Source organism: Poromitra crassiceps (assembly GCF_964638095.1).
Source record: "Poromitra crassiceps genome assembly, chromosome: 4".
NCBI classification, from domain to species: domain Eukaryota; kingdom Metazoa; phylum Chordata; class Actinopteri; order Beryciformes; family Melamphaidae; genus Poromitra; species Poromitra crassiceps.
Window position 1 is genome coordinate 12,700,946 of NC_139626.1, and position 20,597 is coordinate 12,721,542.

At 45.8% G+C, this 20,597-nt stretch overlaps 2 pseudogenes across 2 annotated transcripts; both read left to right on the forward strand.

The window, feature by feature from the left end:
* Positions 1 to 2,351: 2,351 nt before the first annotated feature.
* Positions 2,352 to 2,576, forward strand: LOC310775968 (small integral membrane protein 15 pseudogene; annotated as a pseudogene). Its single transcript has one exon. The product of its transcript is annotated as a small integral membrane protein 15 pseudogene (transcript).
* Positions 2,577 to 2,701: 125 nt separating this feature from the next.
* Positions 2,702 to 3,894, forward strand: LOC310775604 (protein pelota homolog pseudogene; annotated as a pseudogene). The gene is made up of 2 exons: positions 2,702 to 2,724; positions 2,900 to 3,894. The product of its transcript is annotated as a protein pelota homolog pseudogene (transcript).
* The last annotated feature ends 16,703 nt before the right edge of the window (positions 3,895 to 20,597 follow it).

Below are 20,597 nucleotides of genomic sequence, written 5' to 3' on the forward strand. Positions count from 1 at the left end.
ATGGGTAGCCTCTAGGTAAAATAAATCGGATATATTTAATGTTATATTGATGCTGGATATGTATAACCAGGTCTGACTATAGTCGGACATTTTAGAGAGGTGATCTTGCAAGAATATGTGCTGGCAGCCTGGCACAACAACATTGTCCATCTTGCTTCTTCGGTCGCTATTCTCTCTCATGAAGATTTGTTTGCCGACGGGGAGAAAGCCCCACGTGATAGCCACCCGTCAATATCTCTGTCTCTCTGCTCAACATGTTGTAGTAACTCCATTTTATTTTGAAATTCAGTTGACTTTTCCATTTCCGACGGATATTGTGCGTTTTTCTTTCATGGCTTGACAGAAGAAGTCTGCCTGCACGCGCCTTGTCGGCTTCAAAATAGAACTCACGCCTATTCGATAAAATCGGCAAGGCATAGGCAAGGCGTGGGTACACGCAGGGTTCACGCTCAGGCGCCCGGTGTACACAGCCTCGTTGACTAAAACGGACGCCTATTAAAAAGCGTGGGTAAAGGCAAGGCATAGGCAAGGCTTGGGTCGTCGGTGTGAAACCAGCCTTATGGTAGCACAAAGCCCCATTTCCGCGAAAAGAAACAAGTAAGCTAGCTAATTAGAGCAGAGAACCAAGAGAGAAATCTAGTTAAGAGGGAATATTATCATCATGCTAACTATTTGAATAAGACAACTGCTTTTCATAACAAAGCACTTTTATTAATCCAGTTTTATTATTTGGCTAGAAAATGCAAGGTCTTGTGATGTCTCTTGAAAACAACTCAATGTGTGGGGAGTTTTTGTTCCAAAAGAAGAGTACAGCAGGTTGGAAAATGAAACAGACTGAAACACTGAAGTGGACTGGTCAAACAGACTGAACCACTGGTTTAGATTAAAGTGGACTGGTCAAACAGACTGAACCACTGGTTTAGATTAAAGTGGACTGGTCAAACAGACTGAACCACTGGTTTAGATTTAAGTGGACAGGACCGGGCAAGTGGAGTAGCACAGGGTAATGTTTGTTTATTAATGCCAAATTGTGTGTGTGTGTGTGTGTGTGAGCATGTAAGTACTGTAGGCTGTGTGTGTGTGTCAAGTTTCCAGATGAAGTTAGGTTTATGTTGTTTGAATTGGCTCCAACATCATGCTACCAGCCCATTATTGCTGTGGTCCACCATCTGAACCACATATCTCCCTCTCTTTATTTGCATAAACTGGTCACTGGAACTTTAAAAAATGCTGATTACAAATGGTGCGAGGAAAACTGGAAGTTTGCCTATCGATGCTAATTTGTTCTTTTCATTTTCTTGACCGCAGCACCACAGTATCTGGGATTTTGAAACATGCTCATTAGCCTTAATAACCACACAGAAAAAGCAGTAAAAGGCAGATGTAGTGTGGCTGTAGGTCCATGTTATAAATACAATTTAGCCGCATAAGGTGGATTTGTTTTCAGTTTCAGTTACTGTGAAACTGTCTCTTTGTCTTTTTGAGTTGTAGCTTGAGACGATATTTACGTCATCAGTGGCAGCTGCCTGGAAATGTTTTTGTCAGGCAGCCAGATGATGGATGATGTCATCAGTGATGTCATCAGTCACACGCTGCCTGCCAAATAGCGAAGTGGAGCTTGTTTTACTTAAGGGGACGGGAGATGTCTTCCTGGGATTCCTCACCGAAGGCCGTCGAGCAGCGAGGGAGGTGGGCGCGCCGCACGAGGCCCGAGAGGTCCGGGAACACAGCGGGCGAAGAGGAGAGCGAGGCGGCCGGAGGGAGGAGCATTGAGTCTGGAATTCAATGCTCCTCTGGAATTTGTGTAATATTCTGAGAGGCAGCAATGTGCCGCAAGGCATCCAGTCTGCCAGAAAGCCATTAGAAGAAGAAGTTTTACGTAAGGAATCAGTATGTATTTTTATGTTGTGGCCAGTAGGGGCAGAGGCATCTATAAGGTCTGTCCCTCCCAACTGTATGTCCATATGTCCCCGCGAAAGAAAGAAAGAAGATAGATATAGAGTATTAGCCCTGCTGTGCTCTAGTCATCCACCTAGTGTTCACCTAAATCCATATCATGTGTACGATTCTATCACCGTCAGCAAAATCCTAATAGTCTGAAGGGCGTAGCGTAACATGTCACAATGGCAATGTCTAGTGAACTGATGATGTCACGCAATGACATTGTATCGTCAGTGACATCATTAGTGATGTCATAAATCTGCCATACTCAGTGATGATGTCATAGACATTGTGACATCATCAGTGATGTCATAAATCCCTCCCTCCCGAGGTTACAAATTGGACGACAGAGGGAGTGTAGTTAACTCAGAAGGTATTAAGCCACCTTATAGTTGTCATTGGTGAGCAGGATGATAGACTTGTGGGCGTGGGTAGAGTATGTGGTGGAGTGGGCTGACCAGGACCCGTATGGCTTCCTGACCACGGTCATACTGTCTCTCACACCGCTCTTCATTGGCAGCGCGCTGTGCTCGTGGAAAATGCTCAAGGCGCTTGAGGCGCGTGAGCGTGAACAGAAGAGAAAGTTGAGACGTCAGAGAAATATAGCCAAGACCAAGAGGGCCAAGAGAGACTGAGCAACCAGCAACTGAGGTCCTCCTCACTCCAAAGGTGTCCCACCATCAGCACAGGCCTGCTATCCCTTCATCTGGAGGAGGAGGACGAGGAGGGACACTGGCCCTACAGGACCAACATTGCTGACATGGTCAGGACTGCCGGATGGAGGTGAGTATATCATGTGTTTCTATGCAGAGATCCACCTGTATATTGTTGTGCAGGTGTAGCGTGCATAGACATCCCTCCCTGCAGAGGTATAAGTAGGACCATAACCTGCTGACACTAGAAGGACAAAATCATCCAGACTCTAAAGAAAGCTATTGAATATGAGGTATTGATCCAGGTTTGTCCATTACACAACTAAGCATAAACTGCTCCATAAAGATATGGAAGAAGATCATGCCAGACAGGTGACTCTGATGCCGGAGGATGCAGAGGACATGTGGCACACCTACAACCTGCTGCAGGTGGGAGACAGCCTGAGAGCATCCTCCACTGGCGGTGTGGCCTGCTCCAGGGAGTGGACTACTCTGACGACAAGTGTGACTCCCAGGCCTGTCAGCTGAGGGTTAAGGGCACCAACCTTGAGCAGAACCAGTATATCAAGATGGGGGCCTACCACACCATTGAGCTTGAAGCTCACCAGGAAGTTCACTCTTGCTAAGAAGGTCTGGGACAACGTTGTGCTCGATAGGATCGAACAGGCGTGTGATGCTGCTCAGACGGCGGCTGTGTTGATGCAGAAGAGCCTGTCCACCCTGGTGCTGTTGACACCTGGAAGTCACTATCCCTCGCAAGGTCAGGGGCAGCTGCACTCAGCACGAGAAGGCACTGGAGAGGGTCTACGAGGCAGTGATGCAGGTGTATGCTGGTGCAGTCCAGGGTTTGTAAAGGATCAGTTCATGATGTACCTCTTTAAGGAGGCAGTCCGACAGAACAACAAGGTCCTACTGGCGAACAGACCCAAGTTCATGCTGGTCCACTTCATCAGGTCCTTTCTGATCACACTGTCACAAGTAGGCTTTCTGACACCAAGGCAGCAGGAGAGGTGAAGCTCTGAGGAGGAGCCTGACAGGAGAGGTGAAGCCCTGAGGAGGAGCCTGACAGGACAGGTGAAGCCCTGAGGAGGAGCCTGACAGGAGAGGTGAAGCCCTGAAGAGGAGCCTGACTTATGTGGCGCAAGCTGCTGACACCATGGTCATTGGCACCCTGTTGATAATTGATAAGCTGTTCATACAGGAAGTGGCCACCAGGAGTCGGTATGTGCATTTGGTGGACAACGTGAGGGACACTGTCATAATATTCTCAAGCCTTCATGAGTGTCTAATAGGGTGGTGACTCTGGAGATGATGCACCGCTTGTCCTCTCCTCAGATCACTCCATTGCAACATCAGCACGCAGCAGCAGAGCTACGCCTCCGCCATCTTGGCTCTGATGATGTCATCAGTGATGTCATAAGAGCAAAATCAAGTCCCAGGGGCAGATATTGAAAGTGGGAGTCTGGCTTCAGACCCCCATCTTCAGCCATGGACAGCTGTATGTTGCCAGCTCCAGGACAGGTGATCCAGCATCCCTGAAGTATGCCATCAAGGAGCAGCCGGGCAAGGCCGCGCAGCAGGCAAGCTGCGTATGCGAGCTGCAGGGCCAGCTCGGCGTGGTGCAGGATGGGCGAGCCCACGCAGCGGGCAAGCCTAGGAATATCGCTCGCCATAGGGTTCAATTATGTAATATAGAGTTCAGGATTCAATACAACCACAATACTCGTACTCATGTAAAGAGCCTCACCTCAAATGTCTAACTCTAAAATGTAAAATAATGTAGGTTTTTAAACATCACAGTTCCAACTCTGACCTGATGGGGGCAGTACAGCACTACGTAAAAGCCAACAAACCCTCCAAGAGAGGTGTGTGTGTGTGTTTATGCGCGTCTGCGTATCTGTGTGTGTATGTATGTATGTGTGTGTGTGTGCGCGCGCATGCGTGTGTGTGTGTGGGTGTGTGTGGTGTGTGTGCCTCTGCACATCCACCAGGGGAAGGGGAGGATTAAGGCAATAATGAGACAGTATGGACAGCATTATGTTCTGTGTGTTTAGGCTTCAGCAGAGCCACAGCTCAAGCGTCAGCGTCTTGTGCAAAGAGTGCATGGCTGAGGGGAGGATTGAACCTGTGGCCTTTCAGCTACAGGACGCTCTCTTCCTTTCTCTCGCTCTTTCTCTCGATCGAGTTGGGCAGAATAAAACCTATCAAGTTTCAAAATAAAATCCGTTGCAGTAGCTTATTTCAAGGGAGAAACAGTCACATATTGAGGGGGGACCAATTTGGCAATCTTAATATAATGCATCCCTACTTGAATGCTTCCATTATTTTGGCAGCTACTATAGGTTCAAATTAACGTGATTCTGTTTGAAATTCTTGTGAGAACTAAATTCAGTAATGTTCAGGCAGGTTAGCCTATATATTATATATTTCAATCACTCATGTAGATCTTTGTAGACACCAATAATGACTGGCCAGAGCTAAAAGAAGAGTTGAAATCCAAGGACCCCTGGGGAATATATATATATATATATATATATATATATATATATATATATATATATATATATATAAGCATTAGATCATGACAGGCCGTGGTACAGTATGCTTATTATACCACACCTAAGGGTCGTGCTTCAAACACCCTTAGGTGTGGTATAATAAGCATATATATCACGGTCTGAAGTGATCTATTGCTTTTATAAAACGGTGACCGTTTTATAAAACGTTATATTCATTATATTTATTATGGAAATATGAAAATTATTATTTATATTATTATCGTTATCGTTATCGTTGTCGTTGTCATTGTTGTTATTGTTATTAGTATTATATTTAAATGTCTGGACCTGTTTAGATCTGAGCCCCTCTGACTCAGGTCAGTGCAGTTCAGGGCAGTGAGTGGCTCTAACTGTGGTATATTTACTGTGGTATATGCTAAATATACCACAGCTGTGAGCCAATGAGATTGCTTGATTTGAGAGAGCCATTTTACAACAAAATATATATGGGGGAAGGGGGGCATAAATTAAGAGTATTCTCACTTATCCAGGGATTACCACACCACTGCTAAGCACTCATTTTAGGAATAACACACTGTCCTTCACCATGCACGCACGCACGCACACACACAGGCACACGAGCATGTACACACACACACAAGCACGCACGCACACACACACACACACGGACGCACACACACACACGCACGCACGCACGCACGCACAGGCACACAAGCATGTACACACACGCACGCACACACGCACGCACGCACAGGCACACAAGCATGTACACACACACGCACACACACACAGGCACACGAGCATGTACACACACACACACACACACCAGCTTGAGTGGGAAGCATGTTTTGAAGAATAGGCCAAGTTTGAGGAGGAATTCGGGCAACACCATATGCTCAGGCACTATATACCCAGTTAAAACATTGTTTTCTTTCTACAGTTAAGGACTTGAAGAAGCTTGAAAAAGGAGTGCTAAACTTTTCTCTGTGTTGAAAACAGATGTAGATAAACTTCGCTATGACACCACGGGTCAATGTCAACAAGTTGTTGGAGGAATGAGCGCGTGCAGGGAATTCAACACTAGCAAGTTTGCAAGATGCATAATTTGGTTTCTACTGTTGGCTTGTCAGCGTTTGTTTGTTTGGAGAGCGCACTATCTGACATCCTGGCTACATTTCCCATCCAACAACGCCAAACTCGCTAGTTTTCCTTCCCAAGTTGTCTTGAGAAGAACAAACTTCTGGTGGAAGAGAGCAGAGAAGTGTCCGTGTGTTGTGTGACGTTCAACGCACATAATTAACGCAAAGCTGTTGGATTGTTCCAACTTCATTCTCTCAGGAAATCATCTGCCAAGTTACTATCTGACGCCTCCTCGACTGGCAAGTCTCTTCCTGGGATCTTCATCCAGCCTCTGTACTTGCATTCTTTTTGGAAACATGTTTTGGCTGTTAGATCTTACATGAAACTTGTAATGGAGGACACAAGAGCAGATTATCAAGAACGCCAAGTTCATACTTGCCAATTCGAGACTTCCCGAGTTGTTGAGAGAACAAACTTCTCATGTAAGCGCAGAAGCACTCGCAGTTCTCTTTGATATATTAACGATATGAGCCGTTGCGTGGTAAAAAAAAAAAAAAACTTCTACAGGACGTACATGCACGGTGCTCTGATGCCCCACCTGGCTCTGTTCCAGCCCATTGTGCAGCTATAGCTCAATATTGCATCAATTTCAAAAATGTCTGCTCCAATCAGTGAAACATAAAGAATGAGGAAAATAAGGTCCAGGTTGAAAAATACTGAAATTCTCCTTTAATACAGGGTGATATTGATATCAGTCACTGGAAGGTTTACCGGCAGTAAGATCCTCAGAGAGACAGGTCACAGGTCAAAACATGGCCGCCACATGCTGTGGTGGCTGGTAAGTTCCTCAGAGAGACAGGTCACAGGTCAAAACATGGCCGCCAACACGTGTGGCGGCTAGTAAGTTCCTCAGAGAGACAGGTCACAGGTCAAAACATGGCAGCCACACGCTGTGGTGGCTGGTAATTTCCTCAGAGAGACCGGTTCAAACATGGCCGCCAACACGTGTGGCGGCTAGTAAGTTCCTCAGAGAGACAGGTCACAGGTTAAAACATGGCAGCCAACACGTGTGGCGGCTAGTAAGTTCCTCAGAGAGACAGGTCACAGGTTAAAACATGGCCGCCACATGCTGTGGTGGCTGGTAATTTCCTCAGAGAGACAGGTCACAGGTCAAAACATGGCCGCCAACACGTGTGGCGGCTAGTAAGTTCCTCAGAGAGACCGGTTAAAACATGGCCGCCACACGTGTGGCGGCTGGTAAGAAGAAACTGAGAACAGGAGGGAGATGCGTCGTCTAAAAGCTGCCTCTTTCTTTTTCTCACATTTGTTGTCTTGTGTTTTGTCGAGTTGAAGTTCCCAGAAGGTTGCTATGATGTTTAGCTCAGCTGTGTCCTGCGTTGGACACCTGTGTGGGGCGTGTGCTCCTGTGTGTGTGTGTGTGTGTGTGTGTGTGCGCACATGTGCGTATTGTGTGTGTGTGTGTGTGTGTATGTGTGTGCGCACACGTGCGTGTGTGCGTATTGTGTGTGTGTGTGTGTGTATGTGTGTTTGCGTGCATGCGAGTGTGTGTGTGTGTGTGTGTGAGACAGCTGCTCGGGGGGTAACAGCAGCATGTGATGACAGGGCACACAGGTCTAATTAGAGAGGTCTTGCAAGAGGTAAGGTGCTGATGTCAGTGACACTGCAGCTGCGACGGTCAACGCCCCCCTCACACACACGCACGCACACACGCACACACATGCACACATGCACACACACACACACACACACATACACTGAACTAAAACCAACCACACAGCAAGCAAAAGTTGGTGTTTATAGACCGCGAGAGAGAGTACTATCTTGTATCCACAGCTGTCCACCCTCTCATCTGTGTTACACACCTGCAGAGGCTTGTCTCTGTGTGTGTGTGTGTGTGTGTGTGTGTGTGTGTGTGTGTGTGTGCGGTGGGGGAGGGGGGGTTGCTGCTCTCGTAGAGGGAGATTACGTCTGACTCAGCCAACCAGATGATGGACAGAAGTCATTAATAAGCGGGCCTTCCCTGTACACTGTATAGTCTGTGTTAGAGAAAATATAAGTTCCATGGGCGTTTCCTAATGAATAAGCTAATAATTGCCTAATAATTGCATACGCATAATTAATGCTATGAGTTAACATGACATGACATCTCACACATATAGATTCACCCATGGCAGAGGACTTCTCCTTTTGCTGAGACCTTGGTCAGTGCATCGTGTCGAGTCTGACAGGGAAACTGTTATCAGTTGTTATGGAACCCGATGCACTGACCAAGGTCAAGTCAAGTCAAGTTTATTTATATAGCCCTAATTCACAAGCATGTCTCAGAGGGCTTCACAGAAAGTATGTCTAGCTGATTCTAGCTGACACAACAGTAACAAGAATATACAGAATAAAGATAACATTTGAACAATTGATAATATAGAAAATATAGAAATGAAGAGAGAGCAGAGGAGAGAGCAGGAGAAGGGGGAAGAGCAGGGGGAATGTGAGAGAGTGATGGGGTGGGGAGGGAATGGGAGATGTTGGAGGGTATAGGAGGTGGGGAAGGAGCAAGAGGAGAGAGCAGGAGAGGGGAAGGGGGGGGGTGTGGGGGAGAAGAGAGCAGGGGGAGGGAGGAGGTGGGGAGAGAATGAGAAATATAGACGCACATCTTGCAAACGGACATATGTCAATTTCTTAGCAACCAAACTATGCCTAATTTAATTGGCTGCAAGCCTTTAGTAGTGAGTCCTTTTGCCAAATAAGCACATGTTCACATATAGAGCTTATGGGTGCCTTGCTTTAGGGAAGAGTGGGTGCCATGTTTTGAATAGTGGCGAAATACTAAGAGCATGGGTGCCATGCTTTAAATAGTGGCGAAATATTGGAGGGGATAGAGTGGGTGCCATGCTTTGGAGTAGAATGTGTACTATGCTTTAGAGTAGTGGGGGAAGGGGGGAAGAGGAAGAAACACCGGGAAGAGGAGAAAGCAGGAGAGTGGAGGAGGGAGGGAGAGCGGGGGGATGTGAGGGAGGAGAGGGGGGAGGTGGGAAGAAAATAGGAAATGTGGAGGAGGAGAGAACAGAGGAGGAGAGATGAGGGTGCAGGGGAGGGAGAGCCAGGGTAGAGGTATAGGGAGGGGGGGAGGGAGTAGGATACAGGCCCGGATTAGGGCGAGGGTGGGGAGAAATGGGAAATGTGGAGGAGGAGAGAACAGAGAAGGAGAGGTGGGAGGGTGCAGGGGAGGGAGAGCAGGGGGAATGTGAGAGGGAGGAGAGGACAGAGAAGGAGAGGTGGGAGGGTGCAGGGGAAGGAGAGCAGGGGGAATGTGAGACCTCCTTTTGCTGAGAAGGTCTCAGCAAAAGGAGAAGTCCTCTGCCATGGGTGAATCTATATGTGTGAGATGTCATGTCATGTTAACTCATAGCATTAATTATGCGTCTGCAATTATTAGGCAATTATTAGCTTATTCATTAGGAAACGCCCATGGAACTTATATTTTCTCTAACAGTCTGCATCCTCCGCCTCTCCATGACCTGAACACTGCACTTACAGTGTACAGAGAATGATACAGTTCACATTATACAGTGTTCATGACCTGAACACTGCACTTCAGGGGTTCCAAAACCTTTTTGGCTTGTGACCCTACTTTGACGTCACAAAAATCTAGGACCCGAGACATTAAAATTCCTTTACACCATCGATAATATCATCAGTGACATCGTCAGTGATGTCACATAGTATGCTTCTTTTCCCCCACAGAATTCTGACTTTAATCTGAGAATTCTGACTTTAAGCTCAAAATTCCGACTTTTCCCCTCAAAATTCTCATTTAAAGTTGTAATCTCAAAGATTTTCATCTAAAAAAAAAAAGTCACTCACAATGTTGATTGAGGCTATGGTCCTTTGATGGAAGCCTTTGTAGTATATAGTGACATTATGTGACATTAGTAATGTCACATAATGCAACACTGTTTGGATCTCACCTGCAATTACCACTCATCGCCATAGGTGTCACCCACGAGAACAAAACTGAAATCTTAGAGATGAACACTTTAAACTCAGTACTAAAATAAAAAAATCACATGTGACCCTAATCATCTTTGGTAGTATTAAATTGTGTGTGAACAAATGAACACAATTGTTATGATTTTTCAAGCATAAATATGTGATCGCCAAAAATTGGGATAGAAAACGCTTCAAAAATCATACAAATGGTCCTTTGTGAAGATAATTGTAGTAGCTTGTTTGGGAGTCCCAAGCAGAACTGGGTGCTTAGTTAGCATGTGCAGTGACTCAAACTGCATCAACAGAAAAGACAAGCTCCACCCATCTGAGCAGAGTAAACATCACGGTGAGGCTGAGTATCACAAACTTCTGCTTTATATACACACACATTACTGCTCCGCTTAACTAACCAAAATGCATAAAACACACACAAGCACATGTACACACTCCATATACTCTCACAGTACTTTCACATTATATTTGTCTCTTACAGTCTTTTTTTTGTTGTCTTTGCTCTCCGATCCCACACCATGCCCATCCTCACATTCCACACAAACCCAGACTCCGGGAACAGCACACAAATCTGCAAAGATTGACTTCCTCCAAAAACACAGTAATCTTGTTTGTACTGCCAATTTGGGGTTAACAACACAATTCTGCCGTTTAGTTAAAAGCTGTTATCATTCCTCTGCTGACCTCAACGTCCCCACAGGGAGCTGGTGATGACATCATTAACAAGCGCCAAACGCTGCTGCTGGCTAATACTCCCTGAGCTCATGTACTATAGTACTGATGAGGGCAGATCATGATGGTGGCATGTGTATGTATATGAGCCAGAGAGACAGACAGACAGAGAGTCCACTCACTCACCATCTCTCACATGTTAGAGAGGTCAAACAGAGGGACATAACAAGAGACGTGCCACCTCGGTGCCAAGGGACATCTGGAGATAAAAGGGACATGTGGAGATAAAAGGGACATCTGGAGATAAAAGGGACATTTGGAGATAAAAGGGAGATAAATGTGTTGCAAGCTACTGTGGATACTGGAGAGCACCGTGCTAACTTAGGCACTCTCTCTCTCTCTCTCTCTCTCTCTCTCTCTCTCTCTCTCCCTGTGTGTGTGTGTGTGTGTGTGTGTGTGTGTGTGTGTGTGTGTGTGAGAGAGAGAGAGAGAGAATTTGTATTTGTCATTAAAACGTCTACAAATGTTCAGTGAAATTCAGTGAGGTCAAAATGACTGCCTATGGCTGTTCTAGGTAAAAATGACCATATTTTTTTTAAATTAAAATAAAGATACTTTTGGGAAAAGTCAAGTACCACCAGCATTGTTTTTTTTTTAATTCAACAAAATTATTGCACATATACATTTCAAAAAAGTTTAAATGAACTGTGTTAAGGCTGTTCTAGTGTTAAGAAAGCATAGCCAGTCCTTGGGCATCTGGTGGTAGATTCCCTGCCTATACCAACACGAGGGTCTCAGGTTCGCGCCCCCGTGTTACCTCCGGCTTGGACGGGCGTCCATACAGGCAAGATTGGCTGTGTCTGCGAGTGGGAAGCCAGATTGGGGGTATGTGTCCTGGTCGCTGCACTAGCGCCTCCTCTGGTCAGTCGGGGCACCTGTTCGGGGCAGAAGGGAACTGGTGGGAATAGCGTGATCCTCCCACGTGCTACGTCCTGCCAGTGAAGCTCTCCGCTGTCAGTGGAAAAAATGCAGCTGACTGCGCATGCGTGTCGGAGGAAGCATGGTGTTATTCTACGGCTGTCCCCAGATCGGCAGAGGGTGGAGCAGCAACCGGGGCAGCAGGGAGAAATTGGCCAAGTACAATTTGGGAGACAATTGGGGTGAAATCAGAAGAAAAGCATAGATAGTCCATCGCGCTCGTTTGAAACTTGCCTGATTCACAGAGAATCAAAACAATTGCTGTGATCCCAGACAGCACTTCACTTCCCACAGAGTCTTTTAGACATAGAACAATCCCAAACATAAGGAAGCATGAGCCAGACATTACTAGACGTCTGGGAGTCTCATCTGTCTCCGTCTGCTTCAGGATCTCAGGCCTTCTGTGAGATCCAACCAAAACTCTGTCCTCCTACACCATGAAATCCCTGCTCATACCGGCGTCTGATCCTCCTCTGCAGCTGGATCAAGCTGCTTCCCAACAGGGCAAAACTGCCTACGGTATAAATTATATGCAGATGTAGCCATTTTAGGAGTTTCGTTTTTTCACTCCATATAAAAATGCTAAAACTAACATGCTGCATATGATGCTGCACTTTAGACCCCAGAGAGGAACTGAACTGTGCGGAAGCTGCTGGAAGTTACAATGAGCAAACTGGGAACTAGATGAGGTGTTTTGTCTCAATTTATTAATTTGGTTCAAGTCCAAGAAAGAATGATCTGTATTGCTAGTTCAGGATAGATGCAGGATAAACAGATAAAGGGGGCATTTAACAATAGCGAACAAAATAATGCCATTGTAATGCCTTCATTTAGAAACAGACTTTCATGAAATTTGACAGACAGACAGACCGACAGACAGACAGACAGACAGACAGACAGACACCCCATTTACACCTGGTTTTTAAATGTGACCAAGTCATCAGGATGTTATCTGGATAAGGAGAAAGGCATGTAAATGCAAGGTGTAAATGCATCGTGATCAGGATGTGATCAGATCTTCCTGGCCACATCTGGAGGTAGTCTGGCTCACATTGTGTTCAGATCATTTTAAATGTGACCATTAAATGTGACCGTTATCCAGATAACTTATCTGGATACAGGTCACATTTAAAAACCAGGTGTAAATGGGGTGAGACAGACCAATGGACCAAAGAACAATCGGTTAGATTTTGGTGGGGGATTCAGATCTGGGATTTCTATTAGACATTTACCATTTCTTTTTTTTTTAGCTATATTGATGACAATATTAGAGATAAACTTATGGGGATTTTTAAGGGTCGAGGAATCAAGTTCACTTTACATTTTATTTTGTGTCATTATTACAGATTTTGAAAGTGGAGAGAGGCTTGATTCAAACCCACATCATCGTAGTGACAACGCCTTGGACCACTGATGCATCAGAACGCCCCCATTTAACTTGACATTGAAGTGATCAGAATGATGTGCTGGGTGTGTTTGATCAGAATTATGTGCTGGGTGTGTTTGATCATTGCCTCTCGCTGCTTTCTTTTATTTTGTTAGACAATTCTCCGCTCCATTGAGCTTTTGATGCCATCATTGTGACTGTTTGCCGTCTCAACTTCTCTGTGGCTCTGTGTGTTTTAGGGAGATATATTAGATATAGATATATTAGATATAGATATATTAGATAAGTGAGCTGTGTTTTGCAATGTGTTTTTTTGAATCATTTGCAGAAGTAAACCAAGCTAAGCTAAACTGTGCACAGCGGCCAGAGAAGTGAATGACTTGCCTGGCAGTATGGTGACTGCGGCAGCTGCGAGTGATTCAGCAACCTGGAGCGTTTAACAGTTTGAGCTTTAAAAAGCGCATGCAGGTCTGCCTGGCCCAATGTGTTTTCAGGCAGGCCTGCATGGCCCAATGTGTTTTCATGCAGGTCTGCATGGCCCAATGTGTTTTCATGCAGGCCTGCCTGGCCCAATGTGTTTTCATGCAGGTCTGCATGGCCCAATGTGTTTTCATGCAGGCCTGCCTGGCCCAATGTGTTTTCATGCAGGTCTGCATGGCCCAATGTGTTTTCATGCAGGCCTGCCTGGCCCAATGTGTTTTCATGCAGGCCTGCCTGGCCCAATGTGTTTTCATGCAGGTCTGCATGGCCCAATGTGTTTTCATGCAGGTCTGCCTGGCCCAATGTGTTTTCATGCAGGTCTGCCTGGCCCAATGTGTTTTCATGCAGGCCTGGCCCAATGTGTTTTCATGCAGGCCTGCCTGGCCCAATGTGTTTTCATGCAGGTCTGCCTGGCCCAATGTGTTTTCATGCAGGCCTGGCCCAATGTGTTTTCATGCAGGCCTGCCTGGCCCAATGTGTTTTCATGCAGGTCTGCCTGGCCCAATGTGTTTTCATGCAGGTCTGCCTGGCCCAATGTGTTTTCATGCAGGCCTGGCCCAATGTGTTTTCATGCAGGCCTGCCTGGCCCAATGTGTTTTCATGCAGGTCTGCCTGGCCCAATGTGTTTTCATGCAGGCCTGGCCCAATGTGTTTTCATGTTGTTCTCGGCAGCGCACCAAACTACACTATAGCTAGGGCATGATTTCTGGAAAGAGATTGCTGTTTTTGTCTGTTTGTTTGTTTTTCGCTTTGAAAAGCACAAGCCGAGTGTCATCCATTTCCATTGTATTGGAGAGAAGGCAGAAATCTCTCTATGGCCGATATCTCCAAAACTCAGCAACTCACAACAAAGTGATCTAGATGAATAAATAGCAAGGTAAGAGGGAAAACAGGTAGTCTTTAAAGCCATTGAGCCAAAGGCTTCTGCTTAAAGGGATAGTTCAGATTTTTTGATGTGGGGTTGTATGAGGTACTTGCCACTGGCAAGTACCTCTAGTCAGTGTAAACAATCCAAAATTCTAAATGTTATCATTTTCCTTTGTTATTGTCGTCAAAATAGTGGTTATTTGCATAAAAACACACAGTTTAATTAAGAAATTATTGTATCTTTTTTAAATATGTGCATTGATTTAATAAAATGTAACTCAATTTGTAACTTGAGTTACTTGACAAAGTAACTGGTATAATATTACTGAAATCCTATAAGTAATAAGTTATATTACTGAGTTACTGCTAAAAGTAATATATTACATGTACTATGTTACTTTTGTAATGAGTTACCCCCAACACTGCTTGCCAGTCAGTGGACTACATGCAGTAGAACATGCCACCCTCACCATCCCCCCATCCAGACTCAAAACCTACGGCGACCGTGCTTTCTCCCGCGCTGCACCCCGACTTTGGAACTCCCTCCCCCAGACCGTCCGAGACTCTCCCTCACTCCCCACTTTCAAAACCCGACTCAAAACCTACCTGTTCTCCCAAGCCTACAACCTCCCCTACCCCTGACCACCTCCTCCAAACCATAGCTCCAAACCATCACCCTCCCCCCCCCATCCCCCCCCCTCTTCCTCCCTCCTTTTATCTTCCTCCCCTCTGCTTCTCCATACTACCTGCCCTGTTCCCTGTAACTGTTGCCTGTTACTTGTATCTGTTGCCTGTTTTGTTCCCTGTTGCTTGTCTCTTGTTCTCTGTTAAGCGTCTTTGGGTCTGGAAAAGCGCTATATAAAATAAATGAATTATTATTATTATTAGAACGCAGCCGGCGTGGTCCCAGTTTGGAGAAATGTAGACCGACCGCATCAGGCAAGTCTGCTGAGTGTGAACAGAAACGTAAAAAACAAAACAAAATGGAAAAAACAAACAAACAAACAAAAATGCTTGCATACTCACCTGGTGTAATCCAAGTCTCCACAAGACCTGAGATGACAAGTTGACTTGAAAATACTTCATTTACACCCTGTTCTAGCTGAAATCTTCACTGTAGGCGCACAGTGGCACAGTAGTATTATAGCATGCTCACTCTCGCCTCACAGCAACAAGGTCCTGGCTTTGATTCCCACCTGCCTGCTTGTTTCCCCATGCCTTCTGTGCCTGGTGCACAGGTGGCCGTTATGAAAAGGGCCTTTCTGTGTGGAGTTTGCATGTTCTCCCCGTGCTCCACCAGGGTTCCTCCATACAACATCGGTATGGATCCCCACTAAAAACATGCAGAAGATCATCATCTGACCAGCGATGATAACAAGATGAAGTGTTCCCTTGGTTGCAGTCTGTAAAGCTGGCCACTGCTCCATGCTGACCCCAGAGGAAGGACATGCATCGATGGGAAAAAAGCAGAGACTAAATTTCACTGACCACACCATGTCAGCGTGTGTGTGTGTGTGTGTGTGTGTGTGTGTGTGTGTGTGGGGAGGGGGGGGGGAGGGGGGGGACTGCATGTTGTGATGTGTTGTGGAATAAATAAAGCGATAAGCGTGCTTGTCCCAGTTTCGTTTCGTTTAGCCAGGTGCCCTTGGATCTGCAGGTGCTCTAAATGACTAAATGACATCTTTTCAAGTCAACTTGGCATCTCAGGGCTTATGGAGACTTGGATTATGCGAGGTGAGTAGTATGGAAGCATGTTATGGTTGTTGTTGTTGTTGTTGGTGTTGTTTGTCGGCCTGTCTCCATTTCTGCATGTAGTACACTCACTGTCGGCAAGTACCTCATACCCCACGTCAAAAAAATCTGAACTATCCCTTTAAATGCTTAAATTACTTTCTTAGACAAATATAAATAGTGAAGTTGATCCTATACATTTATTTCCAAAGCCTTTGCCTTTCCATCAAGGCAAAGAATCTCAAATAAATCCATAAGATCAATTCGTTTTATTTTGTTTTTTTGATGGTCACTGCATAATTCCATTTGTGTTATTTCATAGTTTCGATATCTTTACTGTTATTCTAAAAGGTGGAAAATAGTCGAAATAAAGAAAATGTGATGTGTCCTTTTGAAACTTTTGACTCGATAAGAACGTCAGCTGAATACAATGTCAAATATAAACCAGGGCAGGCTCCAATACAATCTCAACTGATACTGAACAGTTGAACAGAAAAATAAAAACGTTAAAACAGTGTCATCTTGTTGATAAAAACACAGGCAGCTGTCTTACAATGAATGGGAATTTAAATGCCCCAGCGCTGTCATCATCACACACATCCAGCATCCCTGCTATTCCTCCCTTGTAATTGACTGAGGTTTTGTGACTTGTGAGGAAGCTTCTGGAGCAGACATGTCGAAGCCAACCTGCATACGCACACAAATCTATCGCTAATTTCCCTTGTAATGACAGGTTGGGCTCCACACTGGAACTCACTGATTATCCTGAACACAAAGCAGAGCTGTCAGAAGGGGGGATTTCCAATGTTGAAATCCTTTGAGAAAGTGTCAACTTTGGACAGAGAGAGAGATAGAGAGGGACACACACACACACACACACACACACACACACACACACACACACACACACACACACACACACACACAGGCCCGTAGCTACCATTGAGGATACCGAGGTCATGACCTCGGTATTTTCCAAAATTTCTTCTTTAGGAAAATAGCCCCGGCCCCCAGATCTATTCATCTGTCATTGATGTTTTAATGTGACAGTTGATCAGAAATGTAACAATTTGCTTCCTCTCTGTGTGCTATAGAAGGAAGGAAGATAACTCACAACATTCAGATTTTGCATTGAGGCTAGATTGGGGCTAGACTTTGGGGACAGTTCTATTGAAGTGAATGGGTAAGTAACTCCCCTGTAAGTGATGTTTTTGTAGATGGGCCATTGTATTTAATTGAGCAGTATTCTGCCATGTGACCTGTACGCAGAATATAAATTATATTATATGGGGAGACATTTATTTTTTGTATCATTTTAAAGCAACAGCACAGTAAAGAAGATATTAATCTAACATGATGTCTGTAGTTCTTTATAGATCTAGCCTCTTAATTTTGCTCTCAAAGTGCACCAGATTGAAGCATTTTACTTTAAAATGGACAAAATTTTCTATGTATGGATGTATACGACACGACTGCGGAAAAGAGATCGGCAACACTTCATTGTTTTCTGACTAACGTCATCTTCTTTCAAGTTTCCGGCAGTATAGATGGCAGTTAACTTCCTATAGACCTAACCGTATTTTCAACTTAAAGGTCCATAGCGTAGCGTTTCAATGGGACAGTCACGGTCAGTCTCAACTTTCAAATTCAAAGTCCTCTTTCGTTTCATTATGGTAAAAACATTTTTTTGTCAGGGAATAATTACCGAAGTCCGGACCTCGGTGTCCTGTGCTCATAGCTAGCTACGGCCATGGAAGTGAACAGATAAATGAACACAGACGTACAGACACCATGCATCAGCGTGGCCACAGCCTTCCTCTTTGATTCATTGCACTGTTTTGTTGATCCTATATGTTCTTGTGTATTGTCTGTGCTGCTCCTATTTTAATTGAGTATGGACCCAGAGAACAAAGGCTTTTACATTACGCTGTGACATGTGTGAGGTGGAATTGCAAAACATTTGAACTGAATTGCATTGAACAAGTGTGACTTCTACAATGAATTAATTTGCATGTGTGTGTGTGTGTGTGTGTGTGTGTGTGTGTGCATGCGTGCCACTTTGCCATATCAACCATTATAGTACTTGACTACTTGTAAATCTGCAATTAGATCTAAAAGCACCAAAGTGATCCAAAATGCATTCTCCCCCCTTTTCCTCTTTCTCTTGACCATTTCTGCAGACATTAGGCTAATGGTGCATAAATAGAAAATGGCTTTGGTAAATTGGCCTCATGTTGTTTGTGTAAATGGCTCTTTGTTACGTCAGCAGCACAGACTGTGATGATGTGATCATCAGCCATGTGCTGCCCAGGTTTCAACAAGCCTCCATGAGCCTGGCTCAAGGACAGGAAGGCTACAGAGGAAAGAGGTGAGGGACATGGCTCATGGCTGCGACCTAATCTCCAGGATAAGATGTCGGCATCGTACGTTGATAGAATCCACTGAAATGTTGATAACTTACATGTCCTTCCCATGAAAATATAATACATGTGGACATTTCTGTCCTCCAACACAGACACCGGCTCTTCTTGCTGCCCACGTAACCGCCTCCTTTGGTCCCGCCTCAAGGACCGATAGAGAGTTGCAGGAGCCTCGGCTACCAACTCATGGCTACCGGCCTGCTTCAGCCCGGTAACATGTTGAGGGAGCCACGGCTCAAATCGCCGGTTAAGTTAGGCAAGTAAGTAAAATAACGGTTGGGTTTAGGCAACAAAAGCAACTTGGTTTGGGTTAGGGTTCTGGTTTGGGTCGGGATTCAAACCAACGTTCCAAGTCGGGAAAACTGCAGGTCGACCGATCTTTCCTGGCACGTCATGAGGCTGGAGGCGGAGCCTCCCCGGCACGTCATGAAGCCGGGGGCGGAGCCTCCCCGGCACGTCATGAGGCCGGAGGCTGAGCCTCCCCGGCACGTCATGAGGCCGGGGGCGGAGCCTCCCCGGCACGTCATGAGGCCGGGGGCGGATCCTCCCCGGCACGTCATGAGGCCGGGGGCGGAGCCTCCCCGGCACGTCATGAGGCCGGAGGCTGAGCCTCCCCGGCACGTCATGAGGCCGGGGGCGGATCCTCCCCGGCATGTCATGAGGCCGGGGGCGGATCCTCCCCGGCACGTCATGAGGCCGGGGGCGGAGCCTCCCCGGCACGTCATGAGGCCGGGGGCGGAGCCTTCCCGGCACGTCATGAGGCCGGGGGCGGATCCTCCCCGGCATGTCATGAGGCCGGGGGCGGAGCCTCCCTGAGCAGCGCTTCTCGCCCTTTGCCTGTCTGCTATTGTTGTCTCCCTCTACTCTCACACCTGTCTTCAATTTAGGCGGAGGCTTGGAGCAGCAGGTGATGACAAGCAACTGGTGACAAACAAAGATCTACTGGACTTCTAAGCTTCCTGGCAAGCCATGAACTTCGTCAGATCGTTAAACCACAATTGCGGACAGTGATAGAAAAACAAAGTGTTACTGTATCTTGTCATCTTATGTTTGATAGAGGGTCGGATGGCAGCCCGATCCGCACGAAAACATGCTGTACGTGCTGTACATGCTGTACGTGCTGCGTTGCGGCGTGCCATAAACACCTCTCCGTTGTAAAATCACTGTAAACCACAGACTCACAGGGCTTATTGCTTTCACGGTTGCTAGATGGTTTTAACTTGACAACATAAACATTGTAAATTGCCCCTAGCTTACTTCCTGTTGCAGTGTTTGCTAATACAATAGCTGACAGGAAATAAGCTAGGTTTCAAACTGTTCCATAGCAACACAATTCCGTCAAAACAGTCTATAAGAATCTCAGCCCTCTGTCCCGGGCCATTCTCAATGACATGATGTCAGGGTAACTGCCCACTATCTGATTCTGAGTAATGGTAAAAACTCCCCTCCCACGTACTGTAAGCTAACTGTTTGTGCAGCCCCAACAGAAGAAGGGGCCAAGACGCTCTGGGCTTGAGAAAAGTGAGTGGGTGAGGCAAGCGCCTAATGTTTTAAAATATAAATATAAATTAGCCACTTATAACACACAGACACCTTTTTAAATGGGTTTTGATATATTTTATTTGTACCCCCCACTGGTAAATCCTCTGTTCAGTGAGTGCCACGCTGACACCTATCTTCATGGCATCTTATTACAGAATCCATTAGAGTGCAACATGTAGCTATTGACTTGCACTGGGGCGGAACCATGGGGACTTGGACTTGGTCACATACACAGTGACTTGAGACTTGACTAAGTTGAGACTCAAAAGACTTGAGACTCGATTTGGGACTCGTCAATAATCAATGC